General features: G+C 44.5%; 1 protein-coding gene across 4 annotated transcripts in view; it reads right to left on the minus strand.

Annotated features, from left to right (window-relative positions):
• The window catches only part of MEIS3 (Meis homeobox 3), a 308,873-nt gene that overhangs the window by 104,544 nt on the left and 177,427 nt on the right, over positions 1-26,902 (minus strand). For 2 of the 4 annotated variants that reach the window (XM_068250572.1, XM_068250575.1), the window contains exons 4-5: positions 2,904-2,988; positions 880-2,424 (exon numbers count right to left, since the gene is read on the minus strand). The gene's annotated coding sequence lies outside the window, so the exon portion shown is untranslated. Of the gene's footprint in view, positions 1-879; positions 2,425-2,878; positions 2,989-26,902 lie in introns of all 4 variants that reach the window. The other 2 variants (XM_068250573.1, XM_068250574.1) reach the window with 2 other exon arrangements.

Here is a 26,902-nt window from a genome sequence, read left to right on the forward strand (position 1 = left end):
CCAAAACTTGAAAAATAATGATTTTTTTTCCAATTTTTTTTTTTTTATGTTAAAACTTTTAAAATAAAAGAATTCTTGGCATAACGTACCACCCAAAGAAAACCTAATTGGTGGCGGAAAAAACAAGATATAGTTCATTTAGTTGTGGTAAGTAGGGATAAAGTTATAAGTGAATGGATGTAAGGAACGCTGAAAGATGAAAATTGCTCTGGTGCTCAAAGGGTAAAACCCCTCAGTTGTGAAGTGGTTAAAGTAAAACTGAAGTCAACAAAAACAAAAGTGAGATAATACCCCTATGTAAAGGGAAGGTTCATTATTTGACTAACTGGTTGAATATGTCTTTGGGAGTCCTCATTAAGGCTTTGGAAGTACTCGTGACCCTGAGTACTTCTGAAGGCGAGTGGGTCTGTACTGAGCAATCTTGAGTGTGTGCTCTTATATGTGCAGCATGGATACGCCCATCTTCGGGGGCACGCAGGGGCCCGAGTGCCCCAAAGGCATGGATTTTCACATCATGTGTGTGTGTGTGTGTGTGTCTTCTCATAAAAGAGGACAAAAATCAGTAATGTATTATTGACCTGGTATGACTTTTAACAAACTATTTTTTTCTAACCGTGAAAGGTATCCATTAAACAGGAAGACATTAACCTTAACCTTCCACAAAAGCTGCTGGTTCGTTTCTACAGAGGCACTATAGAAAGCGTTTTGACCAATTGCATGAGAGCCTGGTACAACAGCCGCACCAATGCTGCTAGAGAAGCCCTGCAGTGAGTTATCAAAACAGCAGAATTCATTATCCGCACTGGACTACCATAACTGGAACTCTTGTATAAGACTTGTATGAGAAGGGGCAAATACATTATCAAGGAAAACGCTTACCCTGGAAACACCTTGTCTGAGCTCCTTTCATCAGGTAGACGTTTTAGATCAATCCACAAACAGACTGAAAACCAGCTTTTTACCAACTGCCATAAACTTGATGAACTCTGAATCCTCCCTGAAATAATTAACACTGTGTACAAATTGTTCAAATATTTGAAATACCTGGCATACACTTGTATAATTCTTCTTTTTCTACCTTTGTTACTATCACTATGTTCCCTATATGCACCGTGGGGCTGTCATGAAAAGTAATTTTGTTACGCAATGACAATAAAGTGCTTGAATCTTGAAGACCAAGAACTGTGCAACAGTGTTCAGCCTGTCTCAGAGACACCCCAGCGGTCAGCTGTGATGGTTTTCTGTATATACAGGCAGACTATATTACTTTACAGTCTTGGACTGAACAGAAATGATGACAATTTGTCTCCTTTTATAGGCACCACTAGAATGAAGTTCATGACTGTAGCATATTAAGCCACAAATAATGAACAGGAAAGTAGTGGATCCTTGGAGCTGCATTCCAGCGGAGGAGAGAGATATTAATGAATGGCAGAAAGATTGCTTGATCCTGCCAGGAGATGCAGCGTGATGTGCAAAAGCTCTTCAGTACTCCTCCGTACAAAAACACAGCTTCTCCGTCAGAGACAAAGAGAAATCCAGAGGAATCCTTTCTCTGCCAGCTGGGTCAGCAGTGTCAGCCATTAAACTCTGCTCCGCTAGATGCTCGCTTCTCTAATGCGTTCCCTTATGCACTTGCTAATCAATGATACAGGTGAAAATGGGCCATTCGAGGCCTAAGAATCCAATTACTGAGCAGGAGAATGAGGCCGCAATGGCCGGATGGAGCGATGGCTGCCAAATTCTGCCTGTCTGGCACAGAGGGCTGCTCCCCTCCCGCTACAAACGACAACTGTTACTGCTGATCTATTGGCCTGAAATGGGCCGTAGCAAACTTGATGGCTAAGACAAGTTCTGCTACAAGAACATGTTCAGCAAGCATGGACCACACTCCCGGCAGATGTGGTAAAGGAGCTGGAAACGGGATGGGAGAAAGGCCTTGAGGAACAACTCTAATCATATTTCTAGCGGCATGGTGAGAAGTAGTTCGCAACCTCACCTTGCAATGCTGGAATTCCAGGTTCTAATCCGGGACAGGATGCTATTAGTGTTTGTATTTTATCTCCCCTCAAATTGGCGCTAAACTATGAAGGGGACATTAGATTGTGAGCTTTTCTGGAGTTAATGACTTGATTTAAAGTAAAACTGAAGCCACCTGAAAAAGTTAGATACTCGCCCACAGAGAGGGAAGGCTCTGGAACTTATAAAGCCTTCCTGGTCCCCTCGGTCCAACGCTGATCCCTCCCCAGGTCGAAATTCCACATAATTGGCAATCTGTGGAAGGCTTCAGAAGGACTTGAGTCCCCAGTGCTTCCGAAGACACGCAAGCTCTTTGCATGTGCGTATGCGTAGTATGGGGTTGCCCGTCTTCAGAGGATTGCAAGTTGAATTTGTTTGTAAGTTGAGTCCTGTGTTAAAGTGATACTGAAACGAAAAAATAAAATTATGATATAATGAATTGGTTGTGTAGTACGGATAATTACTAGAACATTAGTAGCAAAGAAAATATTCTCATATTTTTATTTTCAGTTATAGTTTTCTTTTATAACATTGCATCATTCTCTAATATTTGCATTTTACACATTACACCCAGCATTCTAAATGATTTTACAGAGAAGGCTAAATATAAATTATAGTGACAGACAGTTGAGATAATAAGCTTCAGAAGACAGAGCGCTCTACGACTTTGAAAGTCTGAGAGATCAGTGGCTTTTTTGCATATATAACAACTGGAGTTTCTTAATACCTTCTTTCCTGTACTGGAAACAATAGTTCCTAATGTTTTATTTCTTAGCTTTACTACACATACAAATCATCATAAGTTTATTTTCACTTCAGATTCCATTTAAATGTGGTGAAACGTGGATACATTATTTACCTCTTCAGCAACCTTCACTACTCACATGAAACCCATCTGTCCTCCAATTAGGACTTCTCACAAGCTTCACTCCTCCTTTGGAATTCTTTTCCACAACCTATCAGCATGTTCTGAGCATTGAAAAAAAGAAAAGAAAAAAAGTTAGACATCTACCTCGGTAGCAGGAAGCCTCTGGAAGTCTTGGAGGCTTTCCAGGTCCTTTTACAGTCTACCAAGTGAAGGGTCCCTCTAAACTGTTGTGGCCCTTTTCTACTGCTACACGAGATCCCAAGCGCAATCTAGCTGTGGTGCAATCATGCAAGCGACAATTTCCAGTAGCCCTGATTGCGCCATATACCGGTAGCCGCCAGGAATGCAGTGTGCCCATGGTGACAATTGTGCAAGCTGGCAATTACATGCGGGGAAAAAACGAAGCGCACTAGTGGGAAATGAGCACTGCGATTTACATGTAAATCATGATGCTCTTGCGATTAGCAAGCAGATTGCAGCTAGTGGACAAGGGCCTTTAGGGCCGGTATACACTGGCTGCATTGCTCTGTGTTTTTATAATCCCATACATTTTTTCAATCCCAAAGCCTTTTAAAAAATAATGAAAATCGCGATGAACTGTACACAGTGGCGCAATGTAATTTTAGAAAAAAGCAAACGCAGTGACTGTAGTGCTTTTTGAGCGGTGCGTTTGAAAACACGCATACAAAAATGCGATGCAATTGCATTGCATTTTTTCGAGGTCAAATCCCAGGAGACCTTGTAACTTCCTGTTGAAGGACTTTTTAGCCAAACACAAGAAAAATGTGAACGGATTGATGAAAAACGCAAACATCCCAAAAACATGCATTGCGTTTGCCGATTTTCAGTGTGTGTCTAGCTCTAGAATTTCTCCTCCATAACACCTTTAATAGGCTCAGATGTGCATTCCTTACTGGGGGGGAATAGTTCCCGATTCCCCAGATATTCTGACCTCTTGCCTCTCCCAGAGCCATTCAGTCCCATTTTCACGCTCGGATTTACAGTCATTCCAAAATGATAGCAGCCATCACTGAGATTATGGGTAGCCAGGTGCACGGAACGAACGCAGAGAGAAAAATCAGTGCCGTCCTGTGGAAAGGTTTTGTCACTTGAATGAATTTTGTTTGATGAGGGTGGATGTTCAGTAATCAGTAGACAGACAACCATCAAAAGTGATACTGAATACCTGATCACCAAAGACAAGGGATCTAACACTGCCTTGTGTTAGAGGGTTTTAATGTAATGAAGTGACACTGTCAGGATCACAAACTGACTCCTAAAACTTCCCCACAGGCAATTAAACATCCACCACTTAAATTCCCTACTTAGAACTTTCCACAGTGAATTTTGGCTAAATGTGATCTTTAATCTGAGTATTTAAAGAGGGCAAGTGAGCTTCCCCTGACAGCAGCAGCTCTGTGCAGAGAGGTGAGACAGGGGCCATCAGATAAAGGGAGCCTGACTCTTCTCCAAACCTCCTGTGCCTAAACTTTGACTGATCCTCCCCAGAATATATCTGTAGATAATCTGAGGGAATGTGTGGATCTCATTACATGGGATTCCTGTATCTGCTCTAAAGAAATTAGAAAACAATTATCACTCCATTGAATAGCATCGTGTCCTGGCACAGAACAATGTACCTTTCCACAACAGTTGGGATAAGCAGTGTGACTTTGTATTCCTCAAGGCTTGCTCTCAGTGGGGCAGATTTATCAAAAAAATGCCTGAGAGGAAAATCATGGTTTTTAGAAATCATGTAGAACTGTCTCAGACATTTTAAAGTGTACCTTGACATAAGGTTATAAAAGTTTTATACATACCTGAGGCTTCCTCCAGCCTCCTCTGCACCGATCGATCCCATGCCGTATTTCTCTGCCTCCTCATTCACCTGGTAGAAGCACCGTTAGCTGGGCCAGTTGGGACCAGTCCGCGCAGGCACAGTTCACTCGCACGTGCACCCAGTCTTGCTCCCACGGCTGAGAGCGTTCTGCCCCTACGCAGTAGTACAGTGCAGACTCAGAGCGCTCTCGGCCACAGGACACCCGGGCCGGGTATGCCCTGACTGGCCAAGCTAATGGAGCTTCTACCAGGCAAACGAGGAGGAGGAGGACAATAGCGTGGGAGCGATCAGTGCGGAAGGGGCTGGAGGAAGGCCCAGGTATGTATAAAACTTATTTCTTTACTTCTTAGGTTTCCTTCATTATAAAACAGGAGGAGATAAAAAGGATTCTCAGACCTAGTGCAGTCTATGAGAGAATCCTCTGAGTGAGGTAAGATGAACTGTGGCAGCTTTAACACAGAAAAAGAGGACTGGCAATAGTAGTTTAATGGGAAAACAGCATCAGTCAGAGCACTTCTTTGGGTAGGATGGGCTTGATGATGTCAATCACTTCAGATACTTCTGCTTCATAAAGAAATATCTCGCAGTATAGTTGCTGTGTGTGAAAGAGAACTTTAATTCAGTAATGTATGATACATACAGACATATGACTAGGGTAGGGATTAGATTGTGAGCCCCTGTGAGAGACAGTTAGTGACAAGACAATATACTCTCGCTGCGGAAGAGGTTGACGCTATATAAATAATAATAATAATAATATATATATATATATATAGTACTATGACCTAACCCAGTGATCTGCAAACTTGGCTCTCCAGCTGTTAAGGAAATACAAGTCCCACAATTCATTTGCCTTTATGAATCATGACTGTGGCTGTCAGACTCCTGCAATGCATTGTGGGACTTGTAGTTCCTTAACAGCTGGAGAACCAAGTTTGCAGATCACTGACCTAACCTAAACTCACTGGGGGAGGGGGCTAATGTGACACTCATGCATATATAGCCATTTTCCAACAATATGTGGTTATTTCTTTCAACCCATAGAAAAGGGAACTAACTATTCACTGTACAATCCCAACACTGGGAAATGAGCCAAATCCTCAAACTGGACTAGTATGATTATTATCATTGTGTGTTTATACAGCTCGAACATCTTCCGCAGGGCTTTACAGAATAGCATGTACAGCGCTATACCCAGTTACCCAGTGTGTGGCCACAAACTGATGACACGGATTGACCTTTCCAACAGGCCTGCCTGAAAGCATCTTCCTGAGCTCACACATACTGCCAGCCTTGTTTGCAAATATGTAGTGTATTGTTTCCTAGTTCATGCCCCTGTACCCTGTTATCAGTCATCTAAGCACAATGCTTCCCGAAACAGCCTTCCAAGGATGGATCAACAGGATGTCCACTTCACACAAGAAAGCTTCTCTTGTAAGCAGATTCTCATATCTTATAGGTCTCAACTCAACTGTCTCCACTTTGGAACCAAATCCCCTGGTTCCTCTTTGTATCCATTTCAAGACTAAACAAATAACTTATTTAAATGCTAAAAAATTGTATAAAACTTTTTTTGTTTTGCATGTTTCCTTGTTGAATCTCTGTTCCCCATGTCTAAAGCCCCATATACACGATACGATTCTTTGTGTGCGATTCAATTACGAGTCTATTTACGATCCGATCCATGGGCGTCGCTAGCCCTATTCTAGGGGGGTCCGTGCCCCCAACATGTCCTGGGGTGCCCCCAATCTATTTCTAGGGGTGCCCCTCTGGCTGCCGCTAGGTTCTGGAGGGGACACAGCATGAGGGGAGAGCTTGGTAGTATGTCGATGGGGAGGGGGGACGGTCCCCCCCTTACCTCACCTCGGGCTCTCCCCTCTGCGCTCCCCTCCAGCATTGAATAGTGTGGGTATGCAGGCGGAGGGGCAGCGGCAGATACATACCTTCCGTGCTCTCCAGCGCGGATGGTTCTCCCTCTAGTGTCTGACGCGACTTCCTGTTTATACAGGAAGTCGCATCAGACGCTAGAGAGAGGAGCATCCGTGGAGCGCACGGAAGGTATGTATCTGCCGCTGCCCTGCCGCCTGCATACCCACACTATTCAATGCTGGAGGGGAGCGCCCGAGGTGAGGGGGGAACCCCCCCCCCCTCCCCACCGACGTGATACCAAGCTCTCCCCTCATGCTGCGACCCCTCCGGACCCCCAAAACAGCCCTGAGCGGGCCATGGGAAGGGGAGGGGCGGCCTAACCTAACCTGGGGGGTGCCACCTGTCACTCACTACCTAACCTGGGGGTCCCTGTCACTCACTACCTAACTGGTGGTCCCTGTCACTCACAACCTAACCTGGGGGGCGCCTGTCACTCACTACCTAACCTGGGGGTCCCTGTCACGCACTACCTAACCTGGGGGGCGCCTGTCACTCACTACCTAACCTGGGGAGTCCCTGTCACTCACTACCTAACCCGGGGGTCCCTGTCACTCACTACCTAAACTGGGGGACTCCTGGCGCTACTTTAACTAGGGGGCACCTTTCACTACCTAACCTGGGGGTCCCTGTCACTCACTACCTAACCTGGGGGGTTCCTGTCACTCACTACCTAACCTGGGGGTCCCTGTCACTCACTACCTAACCTGGGGGTCCCTGTCACTCACTACCTAACCTGGGGGCTCCTGTCACTATATACACTGGGGGGTTCCTGTCACTACTAGTGTTGGGCCGAACAGTTCGCCTGGCGAACCTCTCTGGGCCTCTTACTACTTCCGGGTCGCAATGACCCGGAGTAGTACGCCTGCGCTGCCCGGCGGAGCGCGTCCTAGATCGCGCTCCCGTTGCCGGACACTCTCTGCGCATGAGCGTGACGTCACTCATGACGTCACGCACATGCGCAGAGAGTGCCCGGCAACGGGAGCGCGATCTAGGACGCGCTCCGCCGGGCAGCGCAGGCGTACTACTCCGGGTCATTGCGACCCGGAAGTAGTAAGAGGCCCATGGATTTAGAGATGTTCGCCGGCGAACGGTTCGGGAACCGTTCGCCACATCTCTAGTCACTACCTGGACTGGGGGGCACCTGTCACTACATACACTGGGGGGCTCCTGTCACTAAATGAGCTGGGGGGCTCCTGTCACTGCCTGAACTGGGGGGCTCCTGTCACTACCTGACCTGGGGTGCTCCTGTCACTACCTAAACTGGGGGACTCCTGGCGCTACCTTAACTAGGGGGCACCTGTCACTACCTAAACTATCCAGGCCTGCCAGCCCAGCATCACCACCAGCCAACCAGCCCAGAATCACTGTCAAAAAGGCCACAACATCACCACCAGTCAGGCCAGCATTTACTTCAACCAGCCAAGCCCAGCCCAGCATTACCGCCAGCCAGGTCACAGCATCACCGCCAGTCAACCCAGCCACAGCATCGGCCCCAGCATCACCACCAGCCAACCCGGCCACAGCATCACCGCCAGCCAGGCCACAGCATCACTGCCAGGCCTTTCAGCACACACATCATCCCCAATCCAGCCAAAAACAGTATTGCCAGGCACAGCAGCCAGTACAGGAGAATTCAGAAGCCAGGTGAGCTCTCACCATATTAAGGGGGCATTCTGCCTATTTATGTGAAATGCTGTCTATTTATGTGCCTCATGACTGCTGAATTTGTCTTGTTGGGGGCTTCATGATTGCTGAATTTGTCTTGTTGGGGGCTTCACGATTGCTGAATTTGTCATGTTGGGGGCCTCACGATTGCTGAATTTGTCTTCTGATTGGGGCCTCATGATTGCTAAATTTGTCTTGATAGGGGCCTCATGATTGATGAATTTGTCTTGTTGGGGGTCACATGATTGCTAACTGCGAGACTATGGGAAAAGCTGAATCATCATCATACTAGACAATAGCATTAAACCTACTTTTTTAGCTTTTTAAAACAGAAAATAAAACTATGAGGTTCTAAAAAAAAATGAATACATTTTTCAGGAGTAGGATGGATGAAATTGTTTATCTTCACAGTTTATTTTCAACTTGGATTTTCCAAAATGTTCATGTATGAGTTAAAACGTTTGTACAGTATTTAGTTTAAATTGCGGTTTCCACTTTGCGATAGATAAGTGACTTTTGGGTTGCAGTTTGGGCACTCGGCCTCCAAAAGGTTCGCCACCACTGTCCTAATCTAATGTCCCAGCATTGCTAGGTTCATGTAAATTTGTCTCCACCCGTGACCACACCTACATTCTGGCCCATGGCCACAACCATTTTTCGTCGGGCGCACGTAGCGCACCACACAACGTAACCCTCATATTTTTGGGTGCGCTAGCTGCAGTGTGCGGATCTCTGCTGCCTACAGTATGTACAGTATCAGCTGTTCTCTAGTGCCTGCACTGTGTGCTGATCTACCTCCAGTGTGTACAGTATAAGGTGTTACTCTGTGCCTTTACTGATTGTAAACCAGCTGTATTGTATGCTGATCCCTGCTACTTTCAGTATGTACAGTATTAGCTGTAAAGCCTGGTACACACATACAATTTTGATTAGCCAAAAGGGTAGGCAGGAAGCGCACAAAAACGCCAAACACTAGCATTTGCATTTTCGATTTTAGATGTGAATGGGGCCTTATAGTACTTTCTGGTAAAAAGATCTGGGAAAAGGACTGTTTATGTGGAACACAATTAGAGAACAGGGCAGCACGGTGGCGTAGTGGTTAGCTCTCTCGCCTTGCAGCGCTGGGTCCCTGGTTCGAATCCCAGCCAGGGCGCTATCTGCAAAGAGTTTGTATGTTATCTCCGCGTCTGCGTGGGTTTCCTCCGGGCACTCCGGTTTCCTCCCACATTCCAAAAACATACGGATAAGTTAATTGGCTTCCCCTAAAAAAAAAAAAAAATTGGCCCTAGACTACAGTACTTACACTACATAATATAGACATATGGCAATGGTAGGGCTTAGATTGTGAGCTCCTTTGAGGGACAGTTAGTGACAAGATATATATATATATATATATATATATATATATATATATATATATATATATATATAAGCCAAGGGATGAGCAGCACAAACCGAATTTTATGCAATACTATGCAAAGCATGCACGCAGCACTGGAGAACCCCAATCTCCATAAGAAATATATAAATACAGAGGGTGCTGCAGCACACAACAGGAAAATAGTGACAGGGGCTCTTGGTTACGCTTCAACGCGTTTAAGCTACCAAAGTGTCCCCGATCTGGTGAGTCCTACTCTAACCAGGCAAAAACGCGTTAAAGCGTAACCAAGAGCCCCTGTCACTATTTTCCTGTTGTGTGCTGCAGCACCCTCTGTATTTATATATATATATATATATATATATATATATATATATATATATATATATATATATATATATATATATACATACACACTGTACAGCGCTGCGTAATATGTCGGCGCTATATAAATACTAAATAATAATATATAAATACTAAATAAATAATAAATAATAGAGAACATCAGCAGAAGTTCCGCCAGGTACTGAACAGTCTCATCAGATTTTTAGCAGTCTGCAGTCTCTGCTGTTCATCCAACCTACTGTAACCTCTATTTTTTCAAAATGGTTCATTCACTGACCAAATATTTGTAAAATTAGGCTAGGTCCACAGTAGAGTGTTGAGTTGTAAAGTTGCAGTGATGATGCAGATAAACGCTGCATTACTGTCGCATAATGTAGGTACAGTAAAGCATACAGGCAATGAAAAGTATGTTTCCCTTTACCTGGTTACAAGTGGGTTTAGAAGTAATGCACTGCAGCAGTGCGTTACTATAACACAGCATACACATCTCATTGCAGTGCGGTAAGCTGCATTATAAGACTTTATAACGCAGCACCGCAATGTCCTAAATAATCTCCATATGAGTAATGCAAACAATAAGCAATTTCATTCATGATGTTATTTTCAGTACAGTTCCTCTTTAAGGCCTGGAACCCACTGAAAGCCGCAAACGCAAAACGCAACCGCTAGCGTTTTGTCTGAGCGGTTTGCAAGCGGATTCATGCGCGTTTTTGGTCGTGTTTTGCAACATTGTATTTTTTTCCCCAGCGGGTGCCTAGCGTTTTGCGTTTTTATCCTGATTGGTCCTGTGAATTATTTTTCATTTTGTTACAGTGTGCTGAACCGAAAAACGCTAGCAAAACCGCTCAGTTTAGGTTTTGCTGAGCGTTTCCGCTAGCGGTTCAATACTTTACATTGAAGCGCTAACGCTCCCAAAATGCTGCACGTCCTGCGTTTGCGTTTCTGAGAAACGCAAACGCTCCTGTGGAAGTTGCCCCATCCATTAACATTAGCCCAGCGTTTTGGCAAACTGCTAGCGTATCGCAGTGCTGCCAAAACGCTGCCAAAAGCGCTCCTGTGGGTTCCAGCCCTAAGGAGAGATTTCTATGAGAGGGTTTGGTGTTCAAACTCAGTCCTTTGGGTAACTGACAGCCAGCGGATGGATTTGCAGAGAGAGGCAGCATCAGAGGAGCAGCGGGAGAGCTGGAAGAGAAGAACAGCAGAGTTCAGTAGTGATTGGAGAAGTGACAGTCTGTTTTTTGATAGGCTGCAGAGTAGGATGTTGCAGTAGTAGAGACAAAATTTTCATCCTTATGGACCTCAGGACCCCCCCCCCCCCCCCCCATCCTTATGGACTGAGATATACACTCCCATTGCAGTGCTCCTGTGGCTCAGGGCCTAGATTTGCATCACAGTCCGCTTATCTTTGTTGTTTTACTTAAAGGAACACGGTCAATGCCCAGGTGTTCTAAAATGACAATACACAAATTTTCCTACTTTTCATGTTAAATAGAGGCAAAAACTGTAATTCATTTTGAGTAGATTTTACCTACGTTTGGAATTTCTCATTGAAGAGGTGAATTCCTGCAGTCTGACCAGCTAAGAACAGTGTAATATACAAAATCCTGTCAGATATCAGGACACACACACACACACACACACACACACACGTTTATGTTGCACATCATATACATTTCCTCTGCTCTCTGTGAGAGAAAGCTCACCTGTCTCTGACTGAGCTCTCTGCACACACAGGGTTAACAGATACACTGTGAGAGAATTCCCCCCTCCCCTCATGGCTCACTCTGGCATCAGAATTACACCAGACTGCCCACAGGAAAATGTGACAGGAATTAGATAACAGTAAACAAAGAGATAAGGATTTAAATGTATACACCAGTACTTAGCAGCACTTCCCAAACATTTCCTATCTCAATTGAAAAAACAACATGTTAATCGATAGTGTTCCTTTGAGTTGTGGAGTCAGTGAAAAAGAACTAAAGACAAGAGATGACAAAGAGAGAGGAAAAAAGAAAGGAAAAAAAGAAAGACCCAAGGAAGTAAGATAGTCTCCTATCCTAGGGTGATGCCTCCACAGTGGCAAAGTACATCACTGTTGTATTTATACACAACCCTTCCATCTCCCCTCCTGGAATAAACAGGAGTTATACCTATAATTGTTTTTATAGTATATTTGGAAAGACACCCAATATTGCCCTGAAACAATTTCCATAGCCCAACAGAAAATAGGGACTTCCTTCAAAAATCTGGCAAAGAAGACTAAAAAGAAGAATTATCCTTTAAGAAAAGTGAACCAGTTAAGCATAGTACTGCAAAGCCTTATTTCTGTACCTGGAAATACCCCAATGACCTTTCTAAAATGGCCAGCATTGCAGTTGGGTTGGCAATGTGGTACCCATGCCAGTTTTTTTGGGTGAACACAATTCCATTTAGAACCAGCGGGATCTCATCCTCCCCCTTCCACCTTGGGCAAGGTTCAACAAGTCAAAAAGCATTATGATCGCTATTCATTTTCCTTTCAAGCCTTCCCCTGTTTCACATTTCAAAATCCTATTACTTTCTCCCCCTTCCCCACGTCTTCCCTGCCAATGAGAAGCGGGGTCCCGGGGTCCTGCCCTGCCGCACTGATCCTGGGCCATAAATTATCCAAACTCGACCCCATAAAATTCTACCGAGTAAAGTGTTTATTTTGTGGCGTAAAACCCAGAGATTTGGGGTCATAAGGAAGAGAGCATTTCAAGAATTCCTCCCCAGCAGCCTCTCACCCAAGTTTTTTTTCGGGGAAAAGTCTGAGCTAGAAAATATATATTTATGGCCTGGGCAGCTGTAAACTCAAAATCTCCAGGTGACCCTTTGTTGCACTCAGAAGTACAATTAACCCGCTCTGTGGCTTCATCTTACAGGAGACTCAGCCAGCTCTAGGCAGAAGTTGGTCTTGGAACAATCATCATTTAGAGATGTTTTGTATGTTTCCCATTTAGCATTCGGTGGTTTCTTTTTAAACACAATGTAAAAAATGGATTATTGCGTCAAGTACAGAGTTAAAGTAAAGTAGACAGTGGATGATTGCTGTTGAGCTGGTTACATTTCTAGTGGATTAGGCCATGATCATTCATTCTGTTGAAGGGCTCTTAAGACCTTGTCACACACTTTGGATTACTTCATGTCAAATACAATTTCTTTATGGTCAATTTCTTTTTTTTTACAATCCAAAAATAATGGTGGACTTCTCCCAAAGCAATGAACACTGGCACAAGGGAAAAGCATTCACTGTAGCAGCTCACAACAACATTTGTAAATCGCATTTCTCCCGAAGGACTCAAAGCTCATAAGTATGGCTCAGACTAGTAATTGGTTGAATGGTAAATTGTGGTAGAGAGGAAGAAATCTACAAGTCCACAAAAGCCAGGCTAAACAGGTGGCATTTCAATCTGAATTTAAGTAACTCCAAGGATGGGTCTTTTCTTTACTGGTTGTGGTAGGGAATCCCAAAAGGTAGGGGCAGCATGACAAAAAGCTCTGGCTCAAAAGGTTTTGAGGTGCACTCTGGGAGTGACAAAGTTTATGGATGCTGCTGGTCTGAAGTTGTGAGAGGTGTGGTTCAGTTTCAGCAAATAATTCATGTATCCAAGGCCCAAACTGCATAGGGATTTGAATCTTAACAGTGCAATCTTGAAGAGTATTCTCCATTTTACAGGTAGCCAGTGCAGTGAGCAAAGAATCGGTGTAATGGGACAGTGGCAAAGCTGGTTTGTTAGCAATCTGGCAGCAGCATTCTGTGATAATTGTAGGTGGTGCAGGTCCTATTAAGAAAGCCTGTATACAGGTCATTGCAGTAGTCCATTTGCGACGTGATGAAGGCGTGAACTAGGGTTGGAAGATCCTCGGGGGGAATAAGATGTTTAATTTTTGCAATGTTCCTCAGATGAAAGTAGGAATACTTGACAACAGCTGAGTTTTGGCTTCTGAAGTTCAATTCCCCATCGATTAGCGCACCAAGGCTGTACACAAGGTCGGAACTGTTTATGTCTGAATTCCCTATCCTGTGGTTTACCTTTCCTCTAGGCTATTAATGTGTACAGCCTCAGCCCCAAACTATCCCCGAAGGATCGTGTCCTAATCCCTGCCTGGCGAGAGTAATCTGAAGTGTGTACCAGTCTTTAGGGTGTGTAAACACATCCAACTTTGATTGGCCAATTTTACCACTTCAATTTAGTATGAGGGTGTAACGATCAGTGTAACACAGAGAGGATCTGATCATTGGTGATCTGCAGTATCACCAAAAATACAGCTATATACCTGATTATTGATGATCTGCAGAATCACCGATAATCAGATATATTACTAACCTCTGGACACCTGAGTGATATGAGTGTTTGGTGCAACAGTAATACTTTAAGGATAATACCTGGAGAACAGGTACAAAGGCAGTAAGGAATACTGCACTAGAGAACAAGAACATAACAGTAACCTGAGAATCTCCCGAAGGGAGGAGTCAGGCTGGGAGTAGGAAGGACCAGAGCGTGAGTGACACCAATAGGAGGATGTCACTGACTGATCTGTGAACTCTCTTAACAGGGGAGATAGCTCTCGAGGTCGGGCAAGCCAGGTCGGCAACACACGGACAGATAAAGTACAAAGACAGGAGGCTGATTCGGTAATCCTAAGGCACGCAGGGTTTGGCAACATAGTATCAGATATAGCGAAGTACCGAATCAGTGATCAGAAGAGTGGTCGGGAAAGCAGAAAGTCATAACAGATAATAACAATGCCTAGTCTTGGGTGTGAGCTCCGTGATCATCAACACCCTGGAACTAGTCTGATATATAACAGAATGGTAATACAAGTCCCTAGTCTTGGGTGTGAGGTCCGTGATCATCAACACCCTGGAACTAGTTTGAAGTATAACAGAATGGTAACACAAGTCCCTAATCTTGGGTGTGAGGTCCGTGATCATCAACACCCTGGAACTAATCTGAAGTATAACAGAATGGTAACACAAGTCCCTAATCTTGGGTGTGAGGTCCGTGATAATCAACACCCTGGAACTAGTCTGAAGTATAACAGAATAGTAACACAGATTCTGACAAAAAGGTCTGAGTGCTTCCACGTAGTGATCGCAATGGCAGACAACCAGTGAATGACCAGCACCCAGTATATATAGCACAGCGCTCTCCAGCGCCTCCCCTAAGTGCTGGACCAATGGGAACTGGTAGGATTGTCAGCTGACTCCCTTCTGGCTGTCATAAAAGCTCTGCCTCTCAGCGCGCGTGCGCGTCCTTCTGAACCTGTGTGGACTATCAGTCCCAGCCACAGCCGACATGTGTTGTGTACCCCCCGCCGCGCTGGACGCGGAACCAGCCGCACCGCTATCAGGGCATGCGGCGGTTTCTCCGCGTTCAGCCATACTAGCAGATGTAGGCCTACGCGTGCAAACCGCCGCGTTAGACGCGGAATCAGCCGCCTTGTTCTAAGCACACGCGGCGGCTTTTCCGCGTTTTCTCACAGAGGGCCAACAGATTTTGAATACTATGACCAGATTGTGTAGGTAAGCTCTCATTGGCAAATACTTTTTTTTCCAGGCATTTGAGTGGTTATGAGGCAGCTATAGCAATAGCTTCTCCTTACCATTACTCTGCAGTGCACGCCATGGGGTAATCTACCACAGATTATACACACTTATCTAATTGTGGGTGATGGCAGGCGCACATGTATGAGATCTGAGAGGCAGAGAAGGAGGTAAATAGGATACATGGGTGGGCCAGGCAGGTGAAAAAGGCGTGTTTTATGGGCAAAGCGCAATCAATTCTTCCATACCGCTCTGATAAACAGGGAGAGCTAACCAATCCGCTAAGAGAGAGGGAGAGTTGACCAATCCAAGCAGTCTATAGCCTATATTCTGTTATATACTGAGTACCACATACAGTACAGCACCAGTATATATTCATACATAGCACCAGTATATGATTTTTTAAAAAATTTTTATTTGGTGTGTGTTGGAAAAGGGGTAGTCTTATACGGTGAATGGAGTCTTAGGGCTGGTTAAGACGGACGGTTGTGCAGCGTTTACCGCCAGCGTTCGAGGCTTGGCGTTAAACGCTCCTATTCAAGTGAACGGGAGCGTTTGTACCAAGCTTTCACGTGCGTTTACACGAACGCGGCGTTCGGGTCCCGACTTCCCTGGCATTCAAGGAGCCCCTGGAAGCTACATGTAGCTTCCAGGGGCGGCTAACCGCGACGGGTAATGTCCCCCTAGGGGAAGAAAAAACGCGATCGCATTCTAATGCAACGCAAACGCTGCTGAAAGCCCGAACGCATCACCACCGCGACGCCAACAAACGCAACGACTCCGAACGTCCGTCTGAACCAGCCCTTATACGACGAATGGAGTCTTATACGGCGAGTATATCCCAAACTCTATTTTAACTGGAATATACGGTATGTTTTTTTTGCTGGTGCAAAAATTGCTTTCTTTACAATAATGAAGCTCAGTAAATTTAAGCAAAGAAAAAGAAATAACTGTAGCTGTGGCCCACAACAATATACTGACTTCAGTTTCCCATAGAATGAAACATAAAACATTATTATTACTACTGTCATTACACAGCAGCATTGCCTCCTGTGGTGCACTACATGTAAAATATTATATATAACATATAGTTTATATGGAGTAACAAGGCAAATTCATATAATTTAAAGCTGTATAAACCCCCTTGTATAATGTCCATACAGATTAAATAGCAAGGTTGATATGGCCATAGCAAGATACAATAGGAAAGTGGGCCCATACGAGTACATGGTATAATGACGTATAGGAGGAGTCAGTCATTTATATACAGGGTGGTGCTATGTACAGAACTGGACAGCAGAAGTGTCTGTAAACCAATGCGGCTCTATGATGGAGGACATGTCGGCACAAAGCACTCATGTGTACCTTGCAGGCCTTGCCGCTTTGTCCCTGGCAGCTTCTATGAATTCTTGGGATTCAGAACATAGCAGGCTGAAACCTTCTGTCATTGCTGGAATAAAGCTGCCACATGCAATGGCTTCTTCATTGGTTTCTATTCAGCCTCCGCACAGTGTATTGGCTAACTGTAACATAATGTGTAAGGACACCATAGGGGAGTCAACATCTAAATCATTACTACCGGTAAGTGTCAGCTTATTTTCCCAAGTGGGTCTTTATATACAGTCTGTGCGTGTTCTAGATCAGAATATTCAGAATTCAGGGACTTGGTCCTCAAAATCCATAGAAATTCCTACATAAGCAGGCAAGGTAGACTTATAGAGCACCAACAACTTTTACATAAATATATGCTGCAAAAAAGTACAGAGGAGACAGACAAGTACATACAGCAATACCCGCATGAAGCCATGTATGTACAGAAGGGTGTAACTACAAATCATGCCCCCCGCCCCAGCAAAACTTTGATAAGCACCACCAATGTTCACACCGTTTCCCTTGCCTACCCCTGGTGACCCTCCCAGCCTGGGAGCCCATCTTACAAGGGTCATAAAACAAGTGTGACCAACCTGGGAGAGTGAATTGGGTCTACAACTGTCACAATATTACCGGTCTTACTGTTGGAAGGCAGTTGCTAAAGTAACGAAATTTAACAATTTTCAAGGATACGGCAACAAAATTGCTTTTTCGATGGTATTCTACACCTGTTAAGCCACATCAATTTTATCCCTCAGTTTCCTTGGTTTGTTTTCAGTCATGTGGTCTGGAGGGGACTATTGCACATTTTTTGGGAATGCACAGTAGCCAATACATTTTGGGCTGATTAGAGAACTATGGTTCAAGAAGAGTTTAAGTTCCTGGTTTCCCTGTCTGCCTCCCAGGCTCTCCTGTATTCTCCTAATGATGAAGATCAGGGTGCCCAACGTGCTCTGTATAGATCTGTTCTTTCATTCTTTGGGAACACTGAAACCTGGCTGACCCCTTCTGACACAGTCTCACCTGCCGCCCTCTCCTATGGAGGCTTCCACTTTAGCCACACTCCTAGAAGTGGGAATAAACATGGTGGAGGGGCGGGAATTCTTCTCTCAGACAAATGCTCCTTCAAGCCTCTCACTCCTATTCCTTCTCTCTCCCTGCCATCCTTTGAAGTCCATACAGTCCGACTATACTCTCCCTCAAACCTTCAGATTGCAGTTATTTAATAATAATCCGAACATTTGTATACCGCCCTCCAGGCCCTGCTTCTGTTTTCTTAGATCATTTCTCTGCCTGGCTTCTCCAGTTCCTGTCCTCTGACATCCCTACTATCATGGGTGATTTTAACATTCCTATTGACACCAAGAACGCTGTCTCCAACAAACTCCTTTCACGCACTTCCTCCTATGGCTTGTCTCAGTGGTCCTCTACCTTAACCCACACTAATGGCCATACACTTGACCTCGTATTCACTCGTCTCTGCTCTGTCACTGACTTTACTAATGATCCACTACCACTCTCTGACCATAACCTACTTAGCTTCTCTCTCTCCTCCTCTTTTCCTACCACCCTGGCACAAGCACGCTCACATATTCGCAGAAACTATCGCAATCTAGACATACAATCCGTCTCTGATGCCCTGGCACCTCTCCTCACACAATCCTTCACTGACCCAGACTCAGCTGCTATACACTACAACAGCTCCATTACAAAAGTCATGGATGACTTCGCCCCCCTCGTCAATGTCCGCTCTCACCGCGTCAGTCGCCAACCCTGGATGACCAAAGACACTAAACAGTTAAATAGATGATCTAGAGCAGCGGAAAGGCGTTGGAGGAAAAGTAACACAAATGAGGACTTCATCGCATATAAAATAGCCTTGAACAACTTCAGAAACGTGCTCTCTGTGTCAAAACAGGCCTATTTTTCCTCCCTAATATCCGCCCAAGTACACAATCTAAAACGCTTGTTCAGCACCTTTAACTCCTATCTCCACCCTTCTCCTCCTCTTCCTTCATCTTGCTTATCAGCTGAAGAATTTGCAACATACTTCACTGATAAAATTGACAAAATCAGAAGTGAATTCTCCAAGCAGCCCTCAAATCCCACCTATACACCTCTCATTGACTGCTCTCTAACTGCCTTCTCTCCACTCTCTGAACATTCTCTCTCCTCTATAATATCCAAAGCTGATCTAACCACTTGTTCTTTGGATCCTATTCCCTCCCATTTCATTCCGCAGCTATCCTCGTCTCTCATGCCTGCACTAACATCGCTATTTAACCTGTCCCTCTCCACTGGCTTCTTTCTATCGCCACTCAAAAAGGCTGTTGTGACACCACTACTTAAAGGGATACTGTAGGGGGGTCAGGGGAAAATGAGTTGAACTTACCCGGGGCTTCTAATGGACCCCCGCAGACATCCTGTGGTGGCGCAGCCACTCACCGATGCTCCGGCCCCGCCTCCGGTTCACTTCTGGAATTTCAGACTTTAAAGTCTGAAAACCACTGCGCCTGCGTTGCCGTGTCCTCGATCCCGCTGATGTCACCAAGAGCGCACAGTGCAGGCCCAGTATGGTCTGTGTCTGTGCAGTACACTCCTGGTGACATCAGCGGAAGTGAGGACATGGCAACGCAGGCGCAGTGGTTTTCTGACTTTAAAGTCAGAAATTCCAGAAGTGAACTGGAGGCGGGGCCGGAGCATCGGTGAGTGGCTGCGCCAACACAGGATGTCTGCGGGGGACCATTAGAAGCCCCGGGTAAGTTCAACTCATTTTCCCCCGACCCCCCTACAGTATCCCTTTAAAAAACCATCTCTAGATCCTACCACACTCGCCAACTACCGCCCAGTCTCACTTCTCCCATTTGCATACAAACTAATTGAACGCCACATACATGCAGAATTAAGCCATTATTTATCAGCTAACTCCCTACTTGATCAGTTCCAGTCTGGCTTTCGCTCCAACCACTCCACGGAAACGGCCCTTACCAAAGTGGCCAATGACCTTCTTAAAGGGACTCTGTAACAAAAATGTCATTGTGTTTTCTACCATCCTACAGGTTCCTAAACCTATTATAATGTGCTCTGGCTTACTTCAGCACTTTCTACCATCATTATCTCTGTAATAAATCAGCTTATCTTTCCCCTGTCGGACTTGTCGTCCTGTGTCTGGAAGGCTGCCAACTCTTCAGTGTGATCTGCTGTGCACTCTATGCACACTCCCCTGTGTGTGTTATTTACATTAGCCAGCTTTTCTCTGCTCTCTTATCTTTTACAAGCTGGATAAATCCTCTGTTCACATACTGATGAGTCACATACTGCAGAATTACAGACAACCAGGCAGAGCTGTCTGCAAGAAGAAACAAACAATCAGCTTGTAACTCTTCAGTGAGCTGCAGGGGGAAAGAAACACACAAATGATCTCTTGAGATTCAAAAGGAAGGCTGTATACAGCCTGCTTGTGTATGGATGTATTTTCTATGTGTGGACATACTGTACATCAACCTACTTCCTGTTTTGGTGGCCATTTTGTTTGTTTACAAACAAACTTTTTAAAACTGTTTTTAACGACTTTTAATGCGGCGGGGAGTGGCGAAATTGTGACAGAGGGTAATAGGAGATGTCCCCTAACACACTGGTATGTTTACTTTTGTGTGATTTTAACAATACAGATTCTCTTTAAAGCCAAATCCAAAGCTCAATTTTCCATACTCATCCTTCTTGACCTGTCATCAGCATTTGATACGGTTGACCACACTTTACTCTTACAAATACTTTCAAATGTAGGAATAAAGGACCTTGCTCTCACATGGTTATCTTCCTACCTCTCTGGAAGGTCCTTCACAGTCTCCTACTCAGATCAGATCTCTACTCCTCATGCTTTGTCTGTCGGGGTTCCTCAAGGCTCTGTCCTTGGTCCCCTCCTCTTTTCCATCTACATGCACGGTCTTGGTGACTTAATCAACTCATACGGGTTTCAATACCACCTGTATGCAGACGATACGCAACTGTACCTCTCGGACCCAGACCTTAATTCCACCTGTATACAGACGATACGCAACTGTACCTCTCAGACCCAGACCTTAACTCCCTCCTCAAACGTGTTCCTGACTGCTTGTCTGCTATATCCTCCTTCATGTCCTCTCGCTTCCTAAAACTTAATATGAGTAAAACAGAACTAATAATTTTTCCACCGTCTCTGGCCACCTCTCTGCCAGAAGTAACTATAAATGTTAATAACACTCCCATAACTTCAGTTCCCAAAGCACGGTGCTTGGGGGTAATATTCGACTCTTCTCTCTCTTTTATTCCTCATCTTAACTCCATAACCAGCTCCTGCCATCTCCAACTCAAAAATATATCTCGCATCCATCCCTTTCTCACTCAAGACACAACCAAAATGTTAATACATGCTCTTATAATTTCTCGTCTGGACTACTGCAACGTACTACTTTGTGGACTACCTTCTAACAAACTGGCCCCGCTCCAGTCGGTACTGAACTCGTCTCATTCATCTTTCTTCTCGATCTTCCTCGGCTGACCCTCTCTCTCAAGCTTTTCACTGGCTTCCAATAAACCAGAGGATCCAGTTCAAACTCCTAACCCTAATCTACAAAGCTCTCCACAATCTCTCTCCCCGGTACATATCATCACTCATTTCCAGATACAAACCCAATCGCAATCTCAGATCTGCACATGATCTTCTGTTGTCCTCCTCTAGAATCACCTCCTCACATTCCCGCTTACAAGATTTTGCACGCGTTTCACCCCTTCTCTGGAATCCCCTCCCACAACACATCCGTCACTCGCCAACCTTTGTTACTTTTAAACGTTCTCTAAAAACTAATTTGTTCCGACCAGCATATGCGCTACCCTTGGCCACTTCCCTTTGTCCTAAGACCAAATTGCACTCCTACTAGGTATCCTAAAACACACTGCCTCTATATATTTTATTGTATACTACCCCTCCTCTTGTTCCCCCCATTCCCATTAGATTCTAAGCTCACATGGGCAGGGCTCTCTCCCCCTTTTGTGTCTTGGAAATCATTATACATTTTATTCATCATGTTACTTGTATCACTGTCATTACCACTTCTGTATTTTGTATTCTGTATGCTGTATCATTTTTGTATTTTGTCACCAATTATGTATCTTGTAGATTAGTGTACACCATTGTCTGTATTATTATGTACCCCATGTTTGTTTCTTACTTTGTACAGCGCCACGGAATATGTTGGCGCTTTATAAATCAATAATAATAATAATAATAATAATAATAATAATATGTGCTGCTAGCAGCTTAGTGTAGCATAGCTTTCAAATGGAGGACCATGGACTGGGATATTTCCTTGGTTAAACAATTGGATATGTTAATGCTTATGGACAGGGTATTTTATCTCAGTACTGACAACCTGAATCGTTATGATAGGATTTGGGAGAGATGGAAGTTATACAGGGGTGGACCAGTTTACTTTCACCTAGATGTAAAGGGACATTTGTATTTGCACAGTGTGTTGGGCACTCTGACACTATCATGTGAGTGCATATCTTACTTATTTATTTATTATTTATTTATTGTATTTATAAAGCGCCAACATATTACGCAGCGCTGAACATTAATTTAGGTTACAGACAATATTTAGGGGTGACATACAGCAATATGACAATACAGGAATACAAGAAAGACCAGATCACACAGCACAGTATGAGTACCAGGTAATGCTTAGTCAGTCACTGGATGGAGCATGGAGATTAGGCAAGGTAGGTTCACTCAGATGCATAGCATGGGTGCACAGTAATGGAGGTGCATGATCAGGTAGGACACAAAAGGAGGAGGACCCTGCCCAAAGGCTTACAATCTAGAGGATTGTACTTCTCTCTCTACCCGTAATGTTTTTCTTTATACTCTTATATTTTGCATCTGTTTTGCAGCAATGGACTACCAAATGTGTATTTTGGACCCTCCAATTACTTTGGTTCTGTTTGTTTATTCTTTATAGTATGTTGTTCGTCCATGAATTTTTCTTGCATATTCCTGTTTGCCCAATCCACTTTGATTTCTCAATGATATGTTTTGGCATTTGCTAATTTCTCCTTTCAATTGTCCAATGTTTGTTGGTTTTATCCTGTAGGTGTGTCTTAATAAACTTCATTTGAATAATAAAAAAAACAAGCGTAGCCATCATAATCTTCACACCCACAACAGGAGTAACCACAAAAAACACCTGATCTGAAGGAAGGACCCCTTTACCGGAGGGAGTGAAGTAGTAGTTGGGGCCCCCTTACAGCTCTGGGCTCCTCTTTGGCTGCTCCCCTGTATTGCCCCCCCCCCCCCCCCCCCCACACACACACACACGTATACGCTTTAGTATTGGTTGCATTGCATAGAAAAATTTCTCTGGGAGCAAACGAAGTAAAGACACATCCAAATGCAATTTTCACACCTTATCAATAAAATGCATTTTAAGCCACCAGCCAGCAAGAAAATACTCAGAATAATTTTGACAGTACGTTTTCACCTACATTTTAGTACTTTTTTTTTTTTTTTTTTGCAGAGTACTAAAAAGTTACAGCAGATAAATTATCTCAAAGGATAAAACTTAGGAGAAAAAGTGAATTGAATAAGGGCCACGTATTGCCAGCCTGTTCTATTCTATGGAGTGGGGAATGAGTGAGAAGGGCCCTGCTATGAGGACTACAATTGGAGAACAAGAGGCCAATGTGATGGATGGCAATGGCATCAGGTTACACCTATACCTGTACTAGATTCCCAAACTTACCATGAAATATCTTAATGGCCAATGTGTGTGTTTACACAGCTTAGTGGTACTGACACACCTAGTGGTACTGACTGTTATACACGTCAATACAAAACATGCTGTGAACAGTATTCACGTGCATACACGTAAATACTCTCCTGCAATAATAGGGAAGGTCCGCAACAATGTCTCTTCTCATAGCTGAGCTACGATTAATGGCAAGCTTGGCCCGAAACATGTCAGCTGTGCCTTTTACTGATTTGAGGATACGTCCTCAATAAAAACTGTGAGCACTGAGAAGAGACATTGTTGCGGACCTTCCCTATTATTGTTTATACTGTTTGGACTGAGCAACCAAGGGTCCAGCACTGTCTCTGCTAACCTGCAGTGCAGCGGTGTACTTCCCTTTAATACTCTCCTGCACTGTATACTAGACCCGTGCTTGACACATTTTGGCAAGTTACAGGAAAAAAAAGGTTATGAAAATTAATTGGATCACTTTTTGGACAGAAATCCTGGGGAAATTTAACGCCAGGGAGGTTAAAGCTTCATGCACATGATAGATTTTCACATCTTCAAAAAAATAATCTACAACTTAGCAACATCCATTTAGGAAATGCGTTTGAAAACAAAGAAAACCTTGAGAATCTTACGTGATGAGATGGATTAGTCCAAACCAGTCAGATCTGTTTTTAACTGCTTACATTTTTCACTATAGTGGTCCTCTAAGATATAATTGTCCCCCGCTAGGACCAAAGCCACCCAGTGCCAGAGACAGCAATTCAGCCCCAGAACTTTTCTGTGCCCTCTCCATGTTTCACAGTAGGTATAAGTAGGGTTTTTTTTATGTTTGTCTCTCAAAATTCCTAGATCTTCAGTTTAGTCCACAGTCACTCAAAAAACAATGGATGGTGCAATCAGACACTGATAGGTTTGTATCTATTTGAAAGCTGTCATTTCCTTTTTGTCCACCATTCTCACTATTCTTCTGCACATTTTTCTTGGACATTCCTTTTGCAGTTGCATTCAGGGTTGTTGGCTACATTCCCATGGCCCTTTCATTTCTTAATATTCACAAGTGTTGTCACAGGAACATCAAGCAGCTAAGAGATTGTCTTATGGTCTTTGCCTTTAATAAGCTAGTCTATAATGTTTTCTCTGATCTCCTCAGACAAGTCTCTCATTTGCTGTCTTGGTATCAATGTGTGTCCTACACTGATTATAGAACAAACAAATGTGTGACTTTTCTCCATTTAAATAAGCTGAATGACTGATTGCATGTCTGCAGATGTGATACAAAAAAAAAGAAAAAGCTTAAAAAGAAGTCTGAAAACAAAAATCTATGTAATTCTGGAAGTACCAATAAATGTATTAAGCCATATAAAAAAGTATAGAGAACACAATTTTTCATCTATTTTCACACATTTATTGTGTTATTTGATGAGAAGTTAATATGTCATTATTTAAAAGGACAACTGTAGTGAGAGGTATCCACATACCTCTCACTACAGTTGTGGGCTGCCATATTTATTTCCTTTAAGCAATACCATTGGCAGCCCTGCTGATCCTCAGCCTTTAATACTTTTAGCCATAGACCCTGAACAAGCATACAGCAGATCAAGACAAGACAAACAACATTTATATCGCGCTTTTCTCCTGGCAGACTCAAAGCGCCAGAGCAGCAGCCACTAGGACGCGCTCTATAGGCAGTAGCAGTGTTAGGGAGACTTGCCTAAGGTCTCCTACTGAATAGGTGCTGGCTTACTGAACAAGCAGAGCCGAGATTCGAACCCTGGTCGTCTGTGTCAGAGGCAGAGCCCTTAACCATCACACCATCCAGCCCCCAGATCAGGTATTTCTGACATTGTTGTCAGATCTGAAAAGATAAGCTGCATGCTTGTTTCTGGTGTTATTCAGACACTACTGCAGCCAAATCAACAGGGCTGCCAGGTAACTGGTATTGCTTAAAAGGAAATAAATATGCCAGCCTCCATATTCTTTTTCACTTCAGTTGTCTTTTAAGCGAGCAGTTTCGGTGGAGCGAGTTAGTAGTAATTAAAACAGGTCTAAGTAATTCTTTCCATGTATGCATGGGTTTCCTCCGAGCACCGTGGTTTCCTCCCATGTCCCAAAAACATACAGATAAGTTAATTGACTTCCCTCTAAATTGGTCGTAGACTACGATGAACATATGACTATGAGATATTAGTGTAACGATTGGTGTCAGCACACAAAGGATCCCTGATTATTGGTGATCAGCAGTATCACCAATAATAGAGACGCTATACCCGATTATGTGTGATCTGCAGAATCACCAATAATACCAGTATAGCTCACACAGGACACCTAATGAGGTAAAGTGTTTGGTACAACAGTAAGAAAGGTTATCTCCCGAGGAGCGGGAGATACAGACACTACTGCAGCCAAAGATTTCCTGATGGATTGGGAATCAGACTGTACTGCAGACAGTGGACTCCTATGGGGTAGAGCCCCCTGACTGAACTGCAAGAAGGACTACCTGAGGAGCAGGTAGCCCTTGCAGCTAATTGACACCTGGAGGGTTAGTGTCACTAGTAGTACAGTAATGGCCCATACTCACGAGGGACTTTTGTCGCCTCAACACGCGGCTCGCGCGTGTTGCGGCGACAGGTCGCCCGTGAGTATGGGCCGTCGCACGCGCGCGCGCCCCCGAACTGTCGCCCGTCGCTATGTCGCCATGCGATTGAAACTTTCAATCGCATGGCGACAGTCGCCGCTGCTCCCCCGCCGCAACTGTCGCTAGTCCGCGTGAGTACGCGGACTAGCGACAGCAACCTCCATTGAGGTTCACAGACCTTCCGGTGAGCTTCCGGCGGGGGGAGGAGGAACGTCAGCGACAGCTTCCGCCTTGCCGCTGGTCCCTCTTCCGCATGTGTACGCGGAGGGACCTGGCGAGAAGCTGTTGCCGGCCTGTCGCCCACACGCTCACGTGTGCTGGCGACAGGCGAGTTTTGCAGCCCGTGAGTACGGGCCATTAGACTGATCACTCGAGGAATGAGTGACAGCCAGAAGGGTCAGACAGGCCAGGTCAGCAACACACGAGCAGATAAGGTACAGAGACAGAAGGCTGATTCGGTAACCGGGTACAGGCAAGGTTGGCAACTGGTAGACAGATGGGCGG

Source organism: Hyperolius riggenbachi, chromosome 8, assembly GCF_040937935.1.
Source record: "Hyperolius riggenbachi isolate aHypRig1 chromosome 8, aHypRig1.pri, whole genome shotgun sequence".
NCBI lineage: Eukaryota > Metazoa > Chordata > Amphibia > Anura > Hyperoliidae > Hyperolius > Hyperolius riggenbachi.